Below are 13,081 nucleotides of genomic sequence, written 5' to 3' on the forward strand. Positions count from 1 at the left end.
GCTCAAAGTGTCTCTTTGGAGTACAGAAGGTTCCCTTTTTGGGTTTTATTTTTTCCCCTTCTGCGGTGGAGATGGACCCAGTCAAGGTCCGAGCTATTCATGATTGGACTCAACCCACGTCAGTTAAGAGTCTTCAGAAGTTCTTGGGCTTTGCTAACTTCTACCGTCGTTTTATCGCTCATTTTTCTAGCGTTATTAAACCTTTGACGGATATGACCAAGAAAGGTTCTGATGTTGCTAACTGGGCTCCTGCAGCCGTGGAGGCTTTCCAAGAGTTGAAGCACCGGTTTACTTCAGCGCCTGTTTTGTGCCAGCCTGATGTCTCACTTCCCTTTCAGGTTGAAGTGGATGCTTCTGAGACTGGGGCAGGGGCCGTTTTGTCGCAGAGAGGCCCTGGTTGCTCTGTAATGAGACCATGTGCTTTTTTCTCTAGGAAGTTTTCGCCTGCTGAGCGGAATTATGATGTTGGCAATCAGGAGTTGCTGGCCATGAAGTGGGCATTTGAGGAGTGGCGTCATTGGCTCGAGGGTGCTAAGCATCGTGTGGTGGTCTTGACTGATCACAAAAATCTGATGTATCTCGAGTCTGCTAAACGCCTGAATCCTAGACAGGCCCGTTGGTCATTGTTTTTCTCCCGTTTTGACTTTGTGGTCTCGTATTTACCAGGTTCTAAGAATGTGAAGGCTGATGCCCTTTCAAGGAGCTTTGTGCCTGACTCTCCTGGAGTCGCAGAACCAGTTGGTATTCTTAAAGAGGGAGTAATCTTGTCAGCCATTTCTCCGGATTTGCGACGTGTGTTGCAGAGATTTCAGGCTGGTAGACCTGACTCTTGTCCAACTGACAGACTGTTTGTTCCTGATAAGTGGACCAGCAGAGTCATTTCCGAGGTTCATTCCTCGGTGTTGGCAGGGCATCCGGGAATTTTTGGCACCAGAGATTTGGTGGCTAGGTCCTTTTGGTGGCCTTCCTTGTCACGGGATGTGCGGTCATTTGTGCAGTCCTGTGGGACTTGTGCTCGAGCTAAGCCTTGCTGTTCTCGTGCCAGCGGGTTGCTCTTGCCCTTGCCTGTCCCGAAGAGGCCTTGGACACACATTTCCATGGATTTCATTTCAGATCTTCCGGTGTCTCAGGGCATGTCTGTCATCTGGGTGGTATGTGATCGCTTTTCCAAGATGGTCCATTTGGTATCTTTGCCTAAGCTGCCTTCCTCTTCCGATCTGGTTCCTTTGTTCTTTCAGAATGTGGTTCGTTTGCACGGCATTCCTGAGAATATCGTGTCTGACAGAGGATCCCAGTTTGTGTCCAGATTCTGGTGATCTTTTTGTGCTAAGATGGGCATTGATTTGTCGTTTTCGTCTGCCTTTCATCCTCAGACTAATGGACAAACGGAGCGAACTAATTAGACTCTGGAGGCTTATTTGAGGTGTTTTGTTTCTGCAGATCAGGATGATTGGGTGACCTTCTTGCCGTTGGCTGAGTTTGCCCTTAATAATCGGGCTAGTTCCGCTACTTTGGTTTCGCCATTTTTCTGCAACTCTGGTTTCCATCCTCGTTTTTCCTCGGGACATGTGGAGCCTTCTGACTGTCCTGGGGTAGATTCTGTGGTGGATAGGTTGCAGCAGATTTGGAATCATGTGGTGGACAACTTAAAGTTGTCACAGGAGAAGGCTCAGCGTTTTGCCAACCGCCGCCGCGGTGTGGGTCCCCGACTTCGTGTTGGGGATTTGGTATGGTTGTCTTCTCGATTTGTTCCTATGAAGGTCTCCTCTCCTAAATTTAAGCCTTGCTTCATCGGTCCTTACAAGATATTGGAAATCCTTAATCCTGTGTCCTTTCGCTTGGATCTTCCGGTGTCGTTTGCCATTCACAACGTGTTCCATAGGTCTTTGTTGCGGCGGTACGTTGTTCCTGTGGTTCCTTCTGTTGAGCCTCCTGCTCCGGTGTTGGTTGAGGGCGAGTTGGAGTACGTGGTGGAGAAGATCTTGGATTCTCGTCTCTCCAGGCGGAGGCTTCAGTATCTGGTCAAGTGGAAGGGTTATGGTCAGGAGGATAATTCCTGGGTGGTTGCCTCTGATGTGCATGCGGCCGATTTAGTTCGTGCCTTTCACGCTGCTCATCCTGATCGCCCTGGTGGTCTTGGTGAGGGTTCGGTGACCCCTCCTTAAAGGGGGGGTACTGTTGTGAATTAGACTTTTTTGGCTCCCTCTTGTGGTCACTAGTGATATGACTCTGGGATTGTCTTTCCTCAGTTTGGCACCCACCTGGGTCGTTAGTCCAGGGGTGTTGCTATATGAACTTCCTGAATTCTCAGTCTGGTGCTTGGCATCGTTGTAATCAGTCCTTTCTGTTTGCTCCTGTCTGCTGGTCCTGGTTCTTGCAAAATTAAGCTAAGTCCTGCTTCCTTGTTTTTTGGTTATTTGTATTGCTCTTAATTTTTGTCCAGCTTGTACTAAATGTGATTCCTGATTTTGCTGGAAGCTCTAGGGGGCTGGTATTCTCCCCCCGGGCCGTTAGACGGTTCGGGGGTTCTTGAATATCCAGCGTGGATATTTTTGATAGGGTTTTTGCTGACCGTATAAGTCATCTTACTATATTCTGCTATTAGTCAGTGGGCCTCTCTTTGCTAAATACCTAGTTCATTCTTACGTTTGTCTTTTCTTCTTACCTCACCGTTATTATTTGTTGGGGGCTTGTATCCAACTTTTGGGGTCTTTTCTCTGGAGGCAAGAAAGGTCTATCTTTTCCCTTCTAGGGTTAGTTAGTTCTCCGGCTGGCGTGAGACGTCTAGAACCAACGTAGGCACGTTCCCCGGCTGCTGCTATTTGTGGTGCTAGGATTAGTTATATGGTCAGCCCAGTTACCACTGCCCTATGAGCTGGTTTTTTGTGTTTGCAGACTTGGTATTTATTTCTGAGACCCTCTGCCATTGGGGTCATAACACCTCTGCCTCTGGAGCACCAGAACGCCTTTTCGGCTCCAGACTGGTCAGGGTAGTTAGCGGTCGTCAAGCAAGACTTCCAATCAAACCTCTCTCCACCCGGCCATGGTTGTTTCCCGCTGCAACAGCGTAAGTTGTCGGGTCAGTTCCTCCACTTCTTTCCGTAGGAGGTCCGGGTTCATCGTCAGCGACGGGTGCAGTTCTTGTAGGTCACGGCTGGGAGAGTCCTCTTGCTCCATCCCATGCTACGGGGTCTGCTCACCTCCCTCTGTCATTTTGATCACTGATTCTGCCTCCTCGGTGTTGTTTCCCGTGGTTTTGCTGTACCACGCCTGTCTTCATGGGCGGTTCCTTTTCTTCTCTCCGCCATCCCTGATCAGGAGGCGGACTTCTAGTTGATTGGCATATTACTCGTACATAGTAATACTGATGATGGGCGACCATGGTTTTCGCGCCATTCCTCCAGGTGCCGCCCACGACAACGCGCCCATTTCCTCCTGCACACAATATGGTGCTATATTGGTGGCGGTTTTGGTGCAATTTACAATTCAATAGTCGCATAACAAATCACAGTCTCTTAGGCGCGCATGACCCAGTTCACTGGGTCGGTCCATCCTGTTCGTGACGCCAAGTTGGAGTGCCCTGCCAGGGCAGCGGGGTACTTGGTACCGGGTCCGGTCTTTAAGGGGATGTCACGGTGGCTGTGACCCAGTCCGTGGCCCTGGGCACCCAATTAAAGGGAAAGGTCTTTAAAGGGATTTGTAATGTCTATTGTTCGTGACGCTACCTGTGGTGTTCGGTCAGTTGGGAATGACGCCGCTTAAAGGGTCCTCTGGTGTGATGGTAGGGCGGCTAGATGGTGACACTTCCCACAGGTGAAGCTGAGCCCCAGGGCTTCCCAATTGTATGGCAAGATGGTGTAAGCCGATGAGTGAGCAAAGAATGAGGACAAAGGTTTGCAAAGTCTTTATCTGGTTTACTGATGGTAGTAGTAGTCCTCAGTCCAGGGTACCAAGTGCGTGGTAGCTGTGGTCCGGCCAGCTTGGAGGCAATAGGAGATCCCTCTCCCAGGTACGTCCGTAAGCCTTTCCTACTTGTGCTGTTTAGTTGGTTAGGTCCCTGCCACTTGCTCAGTTCAAGTCCCCTCTCTCCTGTCCTAAGACAGATGTCTGTACGGTAGGCAGTTCGAGCCTGTTTATAGGGACTCTATCATAGCCCTGGCTCTAAAGTTACTGCTTCACCTAAGACTTGATGCAGGCAATTGACATACAGTCCTATGCCCTCCGGTTCTGCTAAGTGTCTTAGAGTCCCACTATAGCCTCGGGCTCCCGGTACCCGATTCTGCGCTCTGGCTCCCAGGGTGTCCTTCCGCTGTTCCCCTGCTGAGCCTCTTCCTCCTCTGTGCTTCTTCCCTCTAAGCTCCTCCACAATTCAACTCTTCTTCTGCTTCTCACTCTTTCCAGGGGTAGCAGCTCCCTCATGGGTGCTCGGCCCCTATGTTTGCTCCAGGCTTCCTTCTCCTCTCCTCACTCCTCTACAACTCTCCAAGACTGACTGGCTCCTCCTCCAGACCAGGATACATAAAGTGTAAGGAAGCTCCCCTGAATCCGGGTCCTGAGCACCCCCTCCTGGCCTAGATTCAGTTGTGTTGAATGTGAGTGCCTTACCTGATAGAGAGAATCTCCCTTGCCTCCAAGCGTGACATCACCCTCCCCGAAAGGAAGGCAACATCACTGCAACAACCGGTTACCTGGGGTGTTGCATATGGATCTTGGATGGTAATTTGATTTAATTCCCAGAAATCTAAACAAAGACATAGCGGCTTCCAAGGACTCTGGGGTTCCGTACACTGCCAAATCATCCTTCAAACTTTCTCTAAGGCCCTGAAGGAATTGGTTTCTGAGGGCTGGGTCATTCCACTTAGCACCAGTTGCCCACCTGACGAATTCGGAGCTATATGTCTCCACTGACTGATCCCCCTGCCGAAGGCAACACAACCTGGACTCAGCCGAGGCGAATCGGTCAGGGTCATCATAGATGAGGGCAAGAGCCCCAACAAATCCCTCCATAGACTGGAAACAAACCAAATCCTGCGGCAAAGAGAACGCCCAGGACTCTGGATCTCCTTGTAGCAGAGATATCACAATACCCACTCATTGCTCTTCATTTACGGAGGAGTAAGTACGAAGCTTAACATAAACTTTGCCAGCTTCCTTAAACACAAATATTTCAGAGATTTACAGTGAAACCTCGGTGTAAGTGCTCAGGGCAGATCACAATGTGAGCCAAGCATTACTGTGATCTTTGTGAAGCAGAATGAGCAAATTAACAATAGGTGAAGAATTGGTTTTATTTTTTATGCCATTCCTCGGGCAGTATAAGTGATTAGACAACTTCATTCTTCTGATCGGTGCGATTACAGCGATACCAGATTTATAGCTTTTTTTATGTTTCGCTGCTGTCATACACTTTTTTTTCCAAAAAAAGTTTTTGTATCACCATATTTTGAGAGCTATAATTTTTCTATATATGTTTTACAAATTTCTGCCAACAGAGTCATGTGACGACTTGCTCTTTGCGGGACAAGTTGACATTTTTATTGGTACCATTTTCGGGCACATGACATTTTGTGATTGCTTTCTATTCTGAATTTTGGGAGGCAGAATGAACAAAAACCAGCAATTCAGCAACTGATTTTTTTTATGTCTTTCCGCATGTGGTAAAATTGATAAGGAAGCTTTATTCTTCGGGTCAGTACGATTAAAGAGATACCACTTTTACAATTTGTTTTATGTGTTGGCACTTTTACACGATAAAAACTGTCTTATAGAAAAAAAAATGTTTTTGCATCGTTTAATTCTGAGAGATATAACTTTTTATTTCTCCCCTGATTAAGCTGTATTGTGACTTGATTTTTGAGAGACAAGATGACGTATTCAGCTATACCATTTTTATTTACATTCAACTCTTTGATTGCGTTTTATTCCACTTTCTATTCAGCAGTATGAAAAAGCATAGTTTTTTGCCAGGTTTTTTTTATAATTTTTTTTTACGGTGTTGACTGAAGGGCTTAACTAGTGGGATAGTTTCATAGGTGTGGTTTTTCTGGATGCAGGGATATCAAATATGCGTACTTCATTTGTATATTTTTGTTTTTACATAAATTTATGTATTTAGTGGATTAATATTTTTTCTTTTTTTTTTTGTTCTTTTGTGAGATTTTTTTTTTAATATTTTTAAAAAATATTAAAACTTTTTTTTTTAAACTTTTTTACCCTGTCCCAGTATAGGACATCAAATTTCTCTGCCCTGATCACTGCTCTAATACTCTACAATGCTTTTGCATTCCATGGCATTAGATCAGCGTCTAACACATAGGGAGGATGAGTGTCATCTCCAGCTCTGAGCAGGAGCTCACAGGCCATCGTACCTAGAGGACCTTGTGGCTACTATAGAGACCATCTGCACAACTCCCAACACTCCCTCCCTCTGAGATACCGATCGTTCTCGCTGTCACTATTGACAGGGGCGTCAGAGAGGGTAAACTCCTGTGACTGGCACTAGCACTGATCGTGGTCATTTGCCGAGGGTGTCAGAGTCCATTTAGCGCTTACACCTGATATTGATGGCGGCGTCGTTCGGAGTGAGCCCACGCGATCGTCATGTAGGGTGGATGTCAGGAATGGGTTAAATGGACTGTTGGTTACTACAGGGTTACCATCCGTTTCTATAGTGAGGTCACATTGACATTACTAAGGCTCTGTTTGCATTGAAGAGATTGAATGGGGTTGGGTACAGTCCTTGGAGACCTCAGAGTGTTGCACACATTCTTTTCAGGGCAATTGCAGACTATTGCTAACTTTTCCGTTACCAATGGGATATTGCTCACGGGGTAACTTTTAAACTTGAGAAGACTCTTTGAAGAAATTACATTCCAATGCATGTTTCTAGGAATAGAATTTACAGTGTTTTTTAATTTTTTTTTATATCAAACCAAAGTAGCAAAGTATTTGTGAAGTGTAAAGCAAATGGTAGTCATAGCCGAAAGCATGACTGTATCATGGCTGTGCATGGTTTTCTAAATATTTAAAATATTGTGATGTGCGTTTGTATTCAGCCTCCTTTGGTCTGATATTCCTAAATAAAATCAAGGCGCTGATTTATCAAGGCTCTTTATATTCATGTTACAGTACATAGGCATGTGATGGCTGCCCTGACTCACCAAAACATTCCTTATCCTGCTTCATCATAGATATACTTGATTCATGCTAAGCTTCAGAGCTGTATATGACAAGTCTCACCAGGAATATGAGCTTGCGTACCGAACATACCAAACACTCGATGCTAAAACAACACGATAGGCAATTTGAAATCTACTTTCATGTTTCCAACTTTATATTTTTATTAATATATTCTAAATGATGAAATATAAAATTGACACAAATTAGTGAAGATACCGGACTTTAGCTTCATAACGTACATGTAGATTTGGAATAGAATTGTATCTAGGACGTATTGTGTAGTAGAATCGGGGCCATAAATAAAGTGCTTCTGCCCTCTACTGGTGCTAATCATTTCTCCACATTTTGTCTGGTCTATGGTGAAAGGACTTCTGAACTCTTACAACGTGCGCACTGTGTGCTGTCTAGATTCTCCGGTGGTGCGGGAAAGAGTGGGAGATGCCACATGACAAGTGAATTGAGCGAGGCCGAGCATGTCTAGTCGGAATGTGGCCAGAAAAATACAAATCGTCAGCAACATGTGAGAATTCTGACAGCATGCGGTGTGCACGCTGTGAGGACATAGAGTGACTGCAGACGTCCACTTAAAGACCAAACAACCCCATTAACTGCATGTATTTGAGGCTAAAAATCATTTTTGTAATTTAGTTTCATTACGAATTTTGCAGTTTGGCTTTTACAGGCATTTTACTTCCCTAAACATTGAACTTTAATATTTTTTCTGAAGCTATAAGAGGCAAATAGTGAAACATTTTTAATTGTGAAAATGTTTTTTATCCAATAATGCATGCATTTAATTGAAGAGAAAAAGTTGCCGTCCCAAAGGCAGACAACTACTTTAACCGTATTAAAGGAAAAAAATGTAATTGCTTTTGCCATATTTCACAATGCAAAATACATATATTATTGAAAACATCTCTTCGACCAGCTACAGCTATTCCACTTGAGCAGCCTCAACTATCAGTGGTTGCTGATTGGCAGCAGCGTTTACGTTGCATAACTGTGAAGAATATCGGAGACATAATTCCATCATCTGTGTCCTATTTGGCATGGGATTATAAAAACTCCTTCATCGTATGCAGTTTTAACATGACACCTGGCCAGCTTCAAACAAGGGATTCATGCCACCAGCTAGCTGGTATGCAACTTTCAACAGGAAGACCCCCTGTGGAGCCAAGCCATGCGGCCTGAGTTCTTGGTTCAGCCAGGTAACATTTCATACTGTACGTCCTAGCTGTACACTGTGTATATTTCTGAGATCCCCAGAACAGGGCAAGCGCCTGCCTGGGTTTTGAGACATTCTAACAGGCACAGGAAGAGAGACACATAGAACAGCCAGTAGCAGCTAGGTAGTAAAATTGTGTTTAGTCTCTATGAGTAGCAGGGCCTTGGCTGGACCGGATGGCATCCTAGGACCGTCCAGAAAGGAGTTATGATCTTTCATAGGTTTTGGGAGATTTATCTATAGGGGAAGGGATTTAGGTTCAGTCCAGAGGGCAAGAGGGGAGTGACCCAGAGGGTTAAATGCTTGCGTGAAGCATATCCTATTACTTTTTCTCTGGGAGGTCGCAACAACAATGTATGAGAAGCTACATACAAACCGGACAACAAGCCTTCCCCCTGCACATCAGGCCTTTCATCTAACTGCTAACTGACCATGCATTCTGCTTATACCTTTTGTCGTACACCAGTGCGTATATGGTGTACTGTCTAGTGTGGCATCAAGTCGATTAAATATATAATTTAACCTTCGGCTGCTCTTTAATCTCAATCCACAAATCCACACGTCCCTTTCTTGAAGTAATTTCACACGCTACTGGGGCTGGTTTCTGGCCCCATAAAACCCTGTTAACAGACCAGGCATATATCAAACGAGGAACTGGTGGCAGCCCTACCGGGCTGATAAGGTTTTGTTTCAATAGTGCTAGTGAAAGGGGCCTCTTAGTCTGTCAGAATTGTGGGCAAGCGTGGTGCCATGTCAGTGATTGCATGGGCCACCTTCTCTCACTCCCTGGGCCTGTGTAGACTGGGGGGTGTCTGTGTAAAACTGTGCCAAGCTAACCTTACGTGTCCCAAGAACGTCACGCTGTTATAAATGGGGAGACCATACCACGTGATTCCGCTAACATAATATTGACATGTGTTCACTTCATGGGCAGTCAGGCAGAGTAGGAACTCTATGGTCCCCTGCTTCTTCTCTGACCACAGAGCCATTCACTTACAAGGTGTCCTCGGCCACGGATTTCCATCTGGCCCTGGCTCCTGAAACCTGAATTGTGCTCTGCTGGCTCAGGCTGAGGTTGTGGAAGAAGCCAGGAGTAACAGCTTTGAAATCGCAAAAGCAGAGCTGGTCTAGAAGGTAAGTATGCACTTTTTATTTTTTACTTTGGCACCATATTGCAGCTGTTAGGCCGGGATCACACATGCGAGAAACACGTCCGTACCTCGCATGTGAAAACCAAGCTCTGGCCCCGGCACTTGGGAGCGGAGCGTGCAGCTCCATGTGTTCCTATGCGGCCGCACTCTCCGCTCCACAGTGCCGGCGCCAGAGCTTGGGTTTCACATGCGAGACACGGACGTGTTTCTCGCATGTGTGATCCCGGCCTTAAAGGGAATCTGGCACCAGATTTATGCCATTTAATCTGAAAGCAGCATGATGTAGAGAGCCTGATTCCAGTGATGTATCACTTACTGGGCTGCTTAGTATAGTTTTGATAAAATCACTGTTTTGTTAGATTATCATTAGAGGACTAAAACTTGCTGCCAGGTAGTCTTCGATATTCATGAGCTCTGTATAACCCCATCACCACGACTGATTAGCAACTTTCTGTGTGCACTGCACATGGGCATAAAGCTGCCAATCAGTGGTGTGGGCGGCTTTATAGAGTACTAACCAGTGATTTTATCAAAACTACAGCAAGCACCTCAGTAAATGACACATCACTGGAATCAGGGTCTCTTCCCCTACATCAATTTGCTCTCAAATAGGGTAGCAAAAACCTGGTGACAGATTCCCTTTAAGAAGGAGTTATCCAGTAGTGGTGAAAATCTTTAGCTAATGGTGCGGAGAATATCTGCAGTGTAATTTTACCAGCTTGACCATTTATCCTGTCAATGGTCAAGCACAATTCTCCCTTTACAATACATAGGGTGAAATGTACGGTTTATTGCAACAACTATAACTGTAACAAAATGTGCACCATTTCTGACGTAGGAGATTGCCCAGCGGAAATGTCCCATGTGCTTGTACCCTGAATCTACAGCTCTGCTTGGAACATGGCAAAATGTAGGTGAAGTCACATTTCCTTTATCAACCTTCGACATGCAAGGATAAAATGTGACAAACTGCCGCTACAATAGCTGAAAATGATGCTGTCGGAAGGAAAACCATGTGACTACCATAAAGCGTGAAAGTGGTGGCAGGAGACTGAAGGTAACATTGTTACACAGTACGGCTGCTGAGAGCCAGAGGCAGCCCCGCCGCCAGAGACCCCGGAACGGCTCCGATTTATTGCTCTCTGCATTGTTCACCTTCTGCCTTCACATTAATACTTCTATGTATTTGTAACCACGGGGACTATGAAAGCGGAGACTGAAAAAAGCCAAAATACAATATGTAATGATTAAGAAATAGCTCAAGCTGTCACACTAGGAAATATGATATTTGTATCGCAGGTGATAAAGGTGTGCCAAGAGAAATCCAACTGAACATGTTGTAACCGTACCCACGCACTTTTAACTAAGACTGTTTAAAATAAACCTTTTCTATACTTACGCGTCATGCGGGTGAGGCAACTCGGATGGAAAAATCATAGTTTATTAAAGGGACCCTAAAAAGGGAACAGAATTGTAGGTGGTTTCTTAAAGCGAGCCTGTCAGATGATTGTGCTAAGTAAACTACAGGCATTGTCAGGTTGGTGCTGTTATACTGATTAAAATGATACCTGGGGTGAAGGAATCCGTCCTGTGGTTCTTGTGTAATCAGTGTCAGATGTTTTCAGTTAATGATATGCCCCTGCTTAGTGCGCTAGGGGCACTAAGCCACTAAGAAAAGCGTCCATATTATCACCCTTTTTTGAAATGGCACAATGATTTCTACTGATGATATGGACGCTTTTCTTGGTGGCTTAGTGCCCTTAGCGCCACATGAGATTTACTGAACTGGTGCCGGAGGTCCAAGCAACAACCAGAATTGGGTGAGACCATTCTTGTTATAATCTTATGGATCTGAAATTTATTTTGGAGGCTTAATTGGCAATGTGTCTGTCAGTGGTACTGGCACAGATATATGCTCGTTATTTCTCAATAGGTCTGTTTAGTACACCGCCAGTGGTACTGGTTTTGGTAGCACAGGATAGCCCATTGGTGCCCTGATTGAGCAGACTTTGTTTCTCACTGACCCTGTAAAGAAAAAAAAAAAAAGACCATATGAACAGTCCCATAGAATATAATACCCATGTGTCCTCTGAAACTCACAAAACGCGGACATGAAAAACAGAATGAGGGCCAGTGCGGTCCGTGAAGAGAAAAAAAAAGCACTTGGACCAATGTTATTCAATGGGACAGTGCAGATGGGCCAGCATGCACGACTTCCGTAAATTGGAGGAGACTCACCCATTCCAACCCATGGGCGAGATAAAAGAAAAAAACTCAGATGCCACACGGAGCCACAATATATCACACGATTTTTACAGATACATTGTAATTCAGTAATAATGGAAACTGTAAATGATTACAAGCTGCTGCTTCAAAGGGGTTGTCCGCTACTAGTACAACACCTTCTCGATCTAAATGTTTGGCGCCAATAAAATACACCTATACTACCCTCCCGTGCCGGCGTCGTTCCAGCAGTGTCAGCACCCATGCTCCCAGGCGGTTATGACACGAGCCCTGTGCCCAATCAGCACTGGATTAAACAAGAACCGAATGGTCACTAACTACTGATGAGCGAACATACTTGTTACTCGAGATTTCCCGAGCATGCTTGGGTGTCCTCCGAGTATTTTTTAGTGCTCTGAGATTTAGTTTTCCTTGCAGCAGCTGAATGATTTACAGCTATTAGCCAGCATAAGTAGATGTGGGGTTACCTAGCAACCAGGCAACCCCCACATGTACTTATGCTGTCTAACAGATGTAAATCATTCAGCTGCGGCGCTAAAAACTAAATCTCCGAGCACTAAAAAATACTCGGAGGACCCCTGAGCATGCTCGGGAAATCTCGAGTAATGAGTATATTCGCCATCACTAGCACTAACCTAATACCCGCATATTGTCAGTCTTTGGGCTCTATTAATGGTTCATAAAACTTTTTGGCTTAAGTATTTAGTAAAATGATTTATAGGTGATCCCTTTCTTTTTTGCATACTTCTATGTTCTTTGTGCTATCTGCAATCAGCGCTGACATCACTTTCCTCGAGAAGTCAGACAGCAACTGCAGCCCCGGCTTCCTGTTGATGTTCAATACGTCTGAAGGCGGTGAGTGAACTGATTGAGTGCTGGAATGGTGCCGGCAAGGAAGGGGAGGCATAATTTGTTTTATTTTATGGGTGCCAGACATTGAGATGGAGAAGGGGTTGTCCAAGTAGTAGAGAACCCCATAAAAAAAAAAATTGAATACGGGGGAAAAAAAAAAAAGTCATCCCACTTTTATGGATGCAACGCTGAATGAATTGTCATATACTTATGAGAACCTACGCAAAGGCTTAGACCACGTTCACAAATCAGTATTTATAATCCATAGAGAAGGTGCGAATCTCCATAAGGCCAAGTTAACACGTTCAGTATTTGGTCAGTATTGTACATCAGTATTTGTAATCCAAAACCAGGAGTGGAGCAATCAGAGAAAAGTATAATAGAAACACGACACCGCTTCTATATTTATCACCCACTCCTGGTTTTGGCA

This window comes from Ranitomeya variabilis, chromosome 6 (assembly GCF_051348905.1).
Source record: "Ranitomeya variabilis isolate aRanVar5 chromosome 6, aRanVar5.hap1, whole genome shotgun sequence".
Taxonomy (NCBI): domain Eukaryota; kingdom Metazoa; phylum Chordata; class Amphibia; order Anura; family Dendrobatidae; genus Ranitomeya; species Ranitomeya variabilis.